The 10,116-nt window shown below is 62.1% G+C and overlaps 1 protein-coding gene across 2 annotated transcripts in view; it reads left to right on the top strand.

Moving 5' to 3' along the window:
* The first annotated feature begins 280 nt into the window (after positions 1-280).
* Positions 281-10,116, top strand: part of Ptprs (protein tyrosine phosphatase, receptor type S) — a 60,271-nt gene continuing 50,435 nt past the window's right edge. The window contains exon 1 of one of the 2 annotated variants that reach the window (XM_013355139.2): positions 281-375. The gene's annotated coding sequence lies outside the window, so the exon portion shown is untranslated. The remainder of the gene's footprint in view (positions 376-10,116) is intronic. The other variant, XM_005371078.3, reaches the window with a different exon arrangement.

The following is a 10,116-nucleotide window of genomic DNA, read 5'->3' as shown; positions in this document are numbered from 1 at the left end:
CATAGAGTCGTCCTCAGCCACACTGAGTCCGAAGCTAGCCTGGGCTACCCCACACCTTGAATTTAAAGGGAAGCAAGAGGAGGCAGGCCTGGCCCACGTGTCGAGCGCCCCACGTGCTCCCGCGGCCCTCTAAAGGCTCCCACAGCACGTGACCTAGTCGCGCCTCTCTCTGGGCCTTTCTCTGCGCGCATGCGCAGTTTTTCACACGGCCAGCCCCGCGGCCGCGGCGGCGGAAGGGTGACGTCACCGGCTGGGGGGCGCGCGAGCCGCAGTGGGTTTTTGCCCCGCCCGCCAGGCAGCTCGGGCCGCGCGCGCACGCTGAGCCGCCGGAGCCCGGGCCGACCCGGTGCCGGGAGCAGCATGCGGATCCCGCAGGTACCGGGGTGCATGGGGCGTTCAGGGGTGCACGGGGGACACGGGGGCAGGGCGGGCGGCGCCGGCTTTGTGCTCTCAGGCTTCTCGGCCTTTGTGCTCCGAGGGGGTCCGGGCTGCAGCCCCGATCGGATTCTGCAAGATGGAGAGGGGATGGGGGACCGGGAGGAATAGAGATGGAGGGAGACGAGGACCGAAAGAGATGGGACCTGGGAGGGATGAGGACCAGGAGGGATGGAGGCCAGGAGGGACGGGGAGGGATGGGGACGCGCGGGCGACTTGGCGGGTGCCCAGGGTCTCCGACTGCACCAGCCGGGCGGGGACGCGGTGCGCGGTGTCGCCGTCGGGAGCTAGGACCGGGCCAGGCACCTCAGCACACCTGGGGCTTCAGCCCCACCCTTCCGCGGCCCCGGTGCCCCTGCGATCTCCTCCAGGCTCGGGATTAGGGTTCCGCATCCTCCCGTCTTCGCGGTGCGGGGCCCCGTGGGTATTCCCGGAGAGGCAGCCTGCGGCCCCGGGCCCCCCCATACACCCCGGGAGCCCCCCGGCTGTCTGAGGGTGGTGACGTCACCGGGGGCGGGGCCTGGGGCGCAGGTGGAAAAGGGGTCCGAGCGCGGGGACCCCGGGTTGCAGCGCGAGCTGGGTCGAGGCCAAGTTCCCCGCTCTTTGTGGAACCTCCTCGTCCCCAAATCCCGGTACCACTACAAACTAGGATCCTTTTGATTGCCACACCCCCAAAACCCTGTTCCGTTACCCCCTTTCCCTGCACTTGGATCTGCCTCCAGATGTCCCCGAAAGCCTGCAGCAGGTGTGAGAGCGCCCACCTTCCCGGTCATCCCACCTCATCTCTTCTTCCAGTGAACCCCCTAACTGTCACTTCCCCTGGGGTGTCTCCCGGCCTGCCTGGGATTCCCTCACCCCGGCTTCATTTCTCCAGTCCGAGCCAGGAGGCCCCCCCCCAACAAAAAGCGTCCTTGATGCTCCGGGGGAGACCTCTCTGAGGTGTCCCAATCCAGAACGGGCACTTGGGGACCCGAAGACTGTGCTTCAGAACGAGGGGGACCCCGAGGGTATTAGACTAGGGGGATACAGCTCTGTACCCATCTTTCTCCACCGGGATTCTGGGTCCTGGCTTCTGTGTCCCCCTCCGGGGTGCGAAGAACGGGCTGTCTGCTTTGTCTGGGCTAGCCTGGGACCCTCCTCCTCAGGCTCCTTCCCTCATTAGAGGCCGGGAGTCGGTACTCTATTTGCATAGGCTCCCCTCCCCCTGCCCCGTCCTTTCTCCTTTCTTTGTGTCCCTCCCCCTGTCAATCTCCAGCTGCCTTCTGTCCCCGCTCCTGCCTTCTACCAGCTGATTTCTTGGCGGTGGCAGGCGGGCAGCTGGGGCTGGGGGCGGCTTCTTGCCAGGCCAACCGTAGAGTCCCGAGCTCGGGACCGTGGGGGGACACTCGGGTCCCAGACCATATCCCCGCCAGGCCGGCTCCCCGCCTCCCTGCCCATCACTGCCGCCTTGTCCAGAGAGATCCACAAAGTCCCGTCCTGTGCCCTCCGGAGCCCCAGGGAGGATGAGGGGGACACACCCTCACCATGACATCGCATTTCTTCTTGGGGACGGCTCCCCCACCCCCAGTGCCCCGGGGGAAGCAGCCACCGCCACCGAGACCGCCCCGAACCTCCTCCTAATTGGGCTCAGGGCGGATAAACCGCGGCGGGAGCCCGGGCCGCCTGCGAGCGCCGCAGCCGCCGTCCCTCCGAGAGGTGACATCGGTGTCCCCAGGGCGAGTGACTGTGGCGGGTGCGGGTCCCCGAGGCGACCGCAGCCGACAGCGACGCCCGCTGGGCGTGGCCGGCCGGGCAAGGCTGTCGGGGTCCCTGTGAGTTGAGGGGCTCTGTGGAAGAAAGGTACAGAGGAGACCGCTCGCCCCACAGTCCCCCTTGGTCCCCCGGTCTGCACCAGGGTGCAGAGTGGCCTGTAACTCGCGCAGACTTGACCCGATTCGGGGCCTCCGGGGCTCTTTTCTCCACCACCCTAGGAAGACGGGGTGTCTCGGCGTTCCTCGTGGACTCAAAGGCAGCCGAGTCCCTCTTGGTGACTCGGTTTCCCCTGCTGTCTCTACTCTCACTCTGCTGTGTCTGCAGACCTGTGGCTTCAGTGTCCCACCTGCCGGGTGGCCCTGTCGCATGGCCTTGTCCTGGTGGCCCTGCCGTAGTGGCTCTGTCCTAGTGGAGTGGCCTTGTCCTGGTGGCCCCGCCATGGTGTGACTCTGTCCTGGTGGCCCTGCCGTAGTGGCTCTGTCCTGGTGGCCCCGCCATGGTGTGACTCTGTCCTGGTGGCCCTGCCATGGTGGCCAGGAGGATGGATGGGCTGTGAAATGGTTATGGCAGCCTCGGCTCGCAGAATGCCCCGTGGCCCTGCGCTCACCTGTTCCCTGAAATTGTGTCTCAGCCGCCGCGTGGGGGAAAGAGGGGGCGTCAAGAGAGTTCGGAGTGCGGGCGAGCCCGAGGAGACGCCTAAGAATAAAGCCGGATATTTATAAACCCGCCGGGTTGGGGGCACATGGAGAGCCGCGTCTGCCGCCCTGGACTTGGGGTCTGGTTGGGTCTGCAGACCGTTTCGTGGCTGTGGTTTCTTTTTGGGGGGTGTCCCGAGCTCCTGTGGGGAGCCCTCAGGTTAGGGTCCCAAGTAAGGGAGGATGTGCACCTAAGTCTGACTGTTTCCCGTTTGATGTGCATCCCGTACTCGGGTCTAGCCCCCTCTAGTCCTGCGTTCCAGGCGCACCTGACATCCCAGAACCTTAGAAGTCCCGGGAAGAGGAGGCCGGTCGCCCTTCCTCTGTCCTCTGTGGCAGACGGTGGCCCAGCCCGTGCGTGGCGGGGTGGGGGTGGGGGGGTCGGACAGCCACACAGTTACCGCACCCATCGAGGCCAGGCCGCAGGGATGAAAGCTGAGTCTCCCCTAAAATCAGAGAGGGGGTTGCCTGCCGGGGAAAAGGGGCTGCTGGCAGGGGAGGACGGGTTTTTCGGTGCTGTCACCCACCAGGGGCACTTGACCTTAGGGATTAGAAACTGCTGTTTGCCAAGGCTGACCAGAGAGGGTGTCTGAGCCTGAGGCTGCACAGCGCTCCAGTGAAGTCGGGGTTGCCCCATCTTGATCTCTGGCTTTCCCCGCTCCCCCCTTTTTTTTCCTGTATGAAAAAAACCCCGGATAATTAAATTCTTTTAAAGGACACAAATGGAGGAGTGTCTGGGTGGCCAGCCTGGGCAAAGGCCTGGGGCGTCCCGCGAGGTGGGGCGGATCCTCGTGTCCTTGGCTTCCCCTCACCTAATTTTGTTCCTCCCTTCTTTCTGCGCTGCCCCCCCCCCACCCGCGGAGCTGCTGCGGGGCACTGACCAGGGATTGACGCCATGTCCACCCTAGCTGAGAACCAGCCCGGGCTCGCCCCCCCCATGAGTCGGATGTCCCCCTCCTGTTGGCCCACGACCCCCTGTGCCTTCGGGGGGGACCTCAGTGTGCCTGGTGTTCATGCTGTGCAGCCCGGCTGGGTTTCTAGGTCTTTCTGTGTCCCGCTGTGCCCATGTCTGTCCCAGGCGCCCAGTAGGGAACCGCGACCCCGTGTCCGTGTGCGCTGTGGGCCATGTCGCCTCCATGGGGGCCACACAGCTAGAGTGGTAGCCTCGGCGGCACAGTTGCCGCACTTGCGAGTTAGAGAAAGGACTGGGACCAAGGTTCAAATCCCACCTCTGCTGCTCAGAGGCTGTGTGGCCTGGGGTGGGGGCTTCACCTCTCTGTGTTGTGTGTTGCTGCGGATGTATACAGTGAGTGCTCAGCGGTGATTCCTGGCACCCTCCTGCCTTCTCCCTGGCCCCTTGAGCCGGATGACTCAGTGCTGCAAACTGGGGCGTTCCTGCCGCTGGCTGCCTAACCAGGCCACCCCACTTCTGTGGGGGATCCCCCTGGAGGGGTCCCGCAGGTGGGATGCTTGGGTTCAAGGTCATCCTTGACTGTTCAGAGGCGCAGGGCTAGCCTGGGCTACGGCTAGCACTTGCTACCAAGCCTGCAGGCCTGAGTTCGAGTCCCAACCCCAGGACCCATTCCCAGTTGTCCTCTATCCACCGAGCACCCTGCCACGTGCCTCGCACAAAAGAGAAAATAAACAATTTTTAAAAATTTGAAAGAGGAAACACTCAGTCGGTTTCCCAGAATTCTCCAGGGTTGAGCAGGAACGTTGGGTCTGAGGAAAGGCCCATGTGGGCTCAGCACTAGAGCAGTACCCACCGGTCAAAAAAGGGGGAACTGAGGCAGAAACCTCGAAAAGAGCAACTTCTTTTAGGCCTGCAACCACTGCAGCACTCAGGAGGTGGAGGCAGCAGGGTCCGGAGTTCAAGGTCATCCTGGGCCACGGGCTGGTGAGGCCTCACCCGTGCTCCCATCCCAGGTGTCTGGGTCCTGGAAAACCTGGAGGAGCCGAAAGAAAGCAAGATCTTGCGAGGGTACCCATTCCCCAGCACCCCACACTCCGAGAGCCATGCAGTGCCTCAGTTTCACCAGCTGCCAATGGGTTGTGCCTACTCACATCAGGGAACCGCTGGCTGCTGAGTGAGGTCACAGAGAGGGTCAGCGACCTTCCGGTTGTCACGCAGCTTATGGGCGGAGGAGACAGACCTGAACCCAGACCCCATCAGGAGCTTCGTGCTTGCTCTTGTTCCCTGGGGGTTGTGTGGTCTTGGGACTGTTGCTGAGCGTCTCTCCGGTCAGCAGCTGGGGTTCCCACAGCTCCCACGAGGCCGAGGCCCAGTGCAAGGGTATAGCTGTGTGTCCTTTTAGGAGAGCTTAGTGTAGCGTGACCCTGTGACCTGGCGCTGTGGGGGTGGAATGGCCCACCCCCAGCCAATCAGTGAGCTCCGGGTTCAGGTGGGGAGTAACCTGACAGCCAGAGGTCCCAGGTTCAAGTGCCAGGCCCGCCTCTCAGGCCTCAGTTTCCCCTGAGGCATCAGGCAGCATGGGGGGGGGTGCTCTCCCCCTCCAGTCCTCCCCTGCGTCCTCCCCTCCCGGCAGCTCCCCACTGTAGCCTGGGGGAGGGGCCTTCTTCCCGAACTCAATTAATGAGCCTGTTAAAAACTATTTATTTTCCCTGACATTTGTTTACGGAGTAGAAAGAGATAAACTGTCGGCGGCGCCGATGGAGCCGGAGGCCGCGGGTGGCTGGCTCTGGGGCCCGGCTCGGTGACCCCGCAGGGCCTGGCATGGCCTCGGATGTCCCCTGCAGCTTCTGCATTCCCTGGAAAAGTGCGGGGAAGGGAGGCGGGTGGATGGCAGGTGCCCGCGCAGCTGCTTTTGAGCCACAAGGCCTCGTGGGCCTTGCGGGTAGGAAGGATCACCCCGAAAAGCCGGGATTCGCAGGGGCTAAGTCAAGTGCTCTCTGGGAACGGTTCTCTTGCAATGAGTGATGGTGAACTAAGCCTGGCAGTACTGGCGCTACCTCCCAGGCTTCCTGTTGGGTGCTTAGAGCACAGTCCCCACCTGAATCGATCCAGTCAGGGTCAGGCTGACCCACTCTTAGCACGGAAGCTCTTGGGGACCCCTCCCTGTTCCCCGGCACCCACCACCCTGCATCAGGCCTCTAGGCCTGCCAGTCGCTTGTGGCCTGGCCATTGTGAGGGGAAAAGCAATTTCCAGTGTCTCCAGGCCCTGTGAAGGCCCTCACCCTTCCCGGCTCTCACCCCTTACCCCTCTAATCAGCCCCCTCCTTCCTCTGCCCACCACCCTCCATGGCTCCCACTTTCCCCCAGATCAAAGGCTATGTCCTCCCTAAAGCCAGGGCCCTGCCAGCCCTTCCTCCCCACCTCTCCTTTCCCTCCCTTCCCTCCCTCCTCCTTTCCCACCTTCCCTTCCTTCTTCCTTTATTTCCCTCCCTTTCCTCCTCTCTTCCTTCCTTTCCCTCCTCCCTTCCCTCTGCTCCTTTCCTCCCTTCTCTTCTCCCTTCCACTGCCCCTCCTTCCTCCAGCACCTTTGCACATCCTCTGCCCCAGGACACATCAGCCCCCCCAGCCTGCACACAGTAGGAACCCTCTGCACAGGACTGCCCTGTGGGACAGGGACAGTAGTTGTGACTCTGTCCTGATCCCTCTTTGACCCTGGCAGTCCCGGCCTCAGCTTCTCCTTCCGCCCCTGCTTCTCACCTCTGTCTCCAGAAATAGCCGCATCCCAAGTTCCGGCGCTGCCCACGGATGTGACGCGCTGTCCTGCGGCTGCAGAAATAGATGCGGTGGGGATCCCGCCCCCCAGGTCTGAGGAAGCTGGGCACCCACGGGACCACGTGTGACCGAGGACTTGGCCACCAGCGGGGTCCAGCTGGCAAGGGCGGGAGGACCAGTGCTGTGGAGACCTCTCTGTGCTGGGAAGTTAGCGGTGATTGGCTCTAAAGCCTGGGCTCCTTCCTGCCCTCCTGGGTCCGGCCAGGGCCACCAACCCGACGCCCCCTTCCGGCCTCCGCAGGCACTGCATGCACGTGCACAGACACAGAAAAAATAAAATTAATCTTTCATAAAAGCATCTTCAGGGTTGTGAGTTTGGGGCTGGGTGTAAACACGTCCTCTCACGGGCGCAGAATGTCTCCCCTAGTCGGTGACGTACAGAAACCTCCAGACATGGCAGAGAAGGGCCTGAGAACCGCACAGGACCTGGGGGAGCTGACTGCAGTGCTGAGGGTGGGAGAGGTGAAGGGGGTCAGCTGGAAGGCCGCAGAAACCTGTCAAGTCTCCTCTAGAGGCAGAGAAGGCTGGATTGTTTTGGAATGACGGTCCCGTTGCCCAGAGAGGCCAAGCCACTGTCTGAGACCACACAGCAAGGACACAAAGCCCGCGTTGAGCAAAGTCCTCCAAGTGGCACCAGTGGGGCTCATGAAGGGAGGTGGGAGCCAGGGAGGGGAGAGTGGACTGTGGTGCGAGGGTCGCCAGGCAATGGCAGTACTTGGTCCAGCACTCAGCATGTACTCAGAACAGCACCTGGGACAGACAGACCGGGTGGGAAGCTCTGGGCTGCACGGTGCTGACCAAAGACGGCTCAGCACACAGACCCCCCCCCCCCGCCTCCTCCCTCTCCCGGGACTGCCAGCACCTGCTAGGTTCCAGTCCCGCCTGGCTCGCCCACCCTGCCTCCTGGTCCGCAGCGCCAGGCCTGTGCCAGCTGGCCCCGCTGGCAGGCCCCTCGGCAGGCGGCCCCCTGCCTCTGCTCGGGGTTCCTTCTGCCCCCCACGCCTCCCTCTGTGTCCCCGCTGCTGAGGGCGGAGGGGGAGGGGAGGAAATTACACACGGACAAGTAGGAATTGGTTTAGGATCCGGGCCAAGAGCCACTTGCGCTTGGCCGGGCATTGTGGGTAATTCATCGCTCAGCTCAGCACCTTAGAGGCCGAAGAGACGGGCAGGCCTGGGGCTTTTGTTTGAGATTCTGCTGAATATATGATTTCACTACCGGCCTAGGGCCCTCAACCCCGTCCTCAGCCCTCAGGGCTCCCCAACCCTCGGGACCCAGGGACCCCCACCCCTGTTCTCGGAACCCAGAGCCTCCCAACCCCGATCCTCAGCCCCTCCAGGATCCTCCAACCCCTGTTCTCGGACCCAGGCCCCCGAACCCCCATCCAGACCTCAGAGGATCAAGGGACCTCCCCATCCTCAGCCACCCAGGACCCGCCAACCCCCGTCCTGGGAACCCAGAGTCCCCCCAATCCCGTCCTCAGCCCTCAAGGCCCCCCAACCCCTATCCTCAGTCCCCCAGGACCTCTCAACCCTGTCCTCGGACCCAGGCTCCCAACCGCCATCCTCAGCACCCCAGGACCCCACAACCGTGTCCTCAGAACCCAGGGGCCCCCATTCAGCCCCCAGAGTCCAACACTCCCTTGGACCTCCAGCCTCCATCCTCGGGATCCAGGGCCCGATCCTCAGTCCCCTAGGGCCCCCACCCTGTCCTTGGACCCCCAAGGACCCCCAACCCCCATGCTCAGACCCTAGGGGCCCCCAACCCCGATCCTCAGCCCCCCAGACCTACATCCCATCCTTGGATCCCAGGGACCCCTTCCCCATCTTCAGTCCCAGGGTGCTCCAGAGAAACTGGGCTCTGCATTCAATGTCTCCCATCCCAAGGGTCTGTGTCCCCAGCTGTACTCAGCCTCAGTTTTTCCACACCTTGGTGGTTTGGGTTCTTTGTCAGTTTTATGTAGTAGTTTTGTTGTTGTTGTTTGGTTTTTTAAGGCCCAGGCTGGCCCAGAACTCACAGAGATCTGCCTGCCTCAGCCTCCTACCCTGATATTGGAGGTGTTGCCACCACGCCTGGCAATCATTTTCTGTAATTTTTTTAATATCATAGTGTAGTCGCTGTAGCACGAGTTCTAATTGGTATTCATAATGAAAACCTGGAGTCATATACTAGGGGGTGAAAGCCGCGAGAGAATGCTTACCTCTACCAATGCTCACACCAAAGGGGCGACCCTGTCTGTATGAAACCTCAGGCTGGATCCTCAGCCTGCAGTGAGCTCCTGTCTCCTTCTGCCTTACATTCCTCTCTCCACCCAGCCATATCACTCCTGTCTCCACCTCCCCAGTGCTGGGAGTAAAGGTGTGTGCCACCACTGCCTGACATGGCTAACTAGTCGCTTAGTTCTGCACTCTGATCTTCAGGCAAGCTTTGTTAGGTTACAAACAAAGTATCACTACAGTCACCGTATCTCTCCCCACCCCCTCGTATCTTGAGGTGTGGTCTCATTGGGGTCACCATGTCTGGCTTCTTTAGTGGGTGCTTGTCCGGCAGACACTCCACCAGCTGCGCTGCTTCCCTGCAGCACCCCGTTTTCCCCGGAGCTTGGACTTGAGAGTTCTGATCACGTGACTGCCACGGTGAAGGGGATGAGTCCCTTTCCTGGGGATGGAGGTATCTGATTTTAGGGTTTGACTTTTTTTTTTTTGGCCTTGCCCTGTAGTCCAGGCTGGCCTCCAACTCCGGGCAATCCTCCTGTCTAAGCCTCTCGAGTGCTGGGCTGAAAGGTATCTGCCTCTGTGGATATCGGATCCTGACCCCTCTCGCTCATTTTCCCACCTTGACGGAGGCCTCTTCAAACATGATGTGCTTGTCCTTTGTGCCTTCCACGTTCAGCAACCCCCCCCCCAGCCCTGGGTATATCCCTCAGTGTGTGTGACACTGCCCCAAGCCCCGGGTGCGTCCCCCAACGTGTGTGACCCTGCCCCGAGCCCCGGGTGCGTCCCCCGGTGTATGTGACCCTGCCCTGAGCCCCGGGTGCGTCCCTCAGTGTGTGTGACCCTGCCCCGGGTGCGTCCCCCAGTGTGTGTGACCCTGCCCCAGCCCCGGTGTGTCCCCCAACGTGTGTGACCCTACCCCGAGCCCCGGGTGCGTTCCCCGGTGTGTGTGACACCCCCGTACCCCTCCCCCGACGGTGTCCTCCAACTCCCGCCTTGTACTTATTTCTCTCGCTTTTCTTGAAAGCAGTACTTCACCTTTAATCCGAGCACTCAGAAGGCAGAAGCAGGAGGATCTCTGTATTGGAGGTCACCCTAAGCTATAGGGTTAGTTCCAGGACATCCTGGGCTACATGGTGAGACCCTGTATATAGAGAGAAACAAGCCGGCAGTGGTGGCGTACGCCTTTAATCCCAGCACACGGGAGGCAGAGGCAGGCGGATCTCTGTGAGTTCGAGACCAGCCTGGTCTACAGAGCTAGTTCCAGGACAGGCTCCA

Source organism: Microtus ochrogaster, unplaced genomic scaffold, assembly GCF_000317375.1.
Source record: "Microtus ochrogaster isolate Prairie Vole_2 unplaced genomic scaffold, MicOch1.0 UNK98, whole genome shotgun sequence".
In the NCBI taxonomy this organism is placed as follows: Eukaryota; Metazoa; Chordata; class Mammalia; order Rodentia; family Cricetidae; genus Microtus; species Microtus ochrogaster.
Note: the sequence above shows the minus strand (reverse complement) of the source record. Positions and strands in the feature narration are given on the sequence as shown.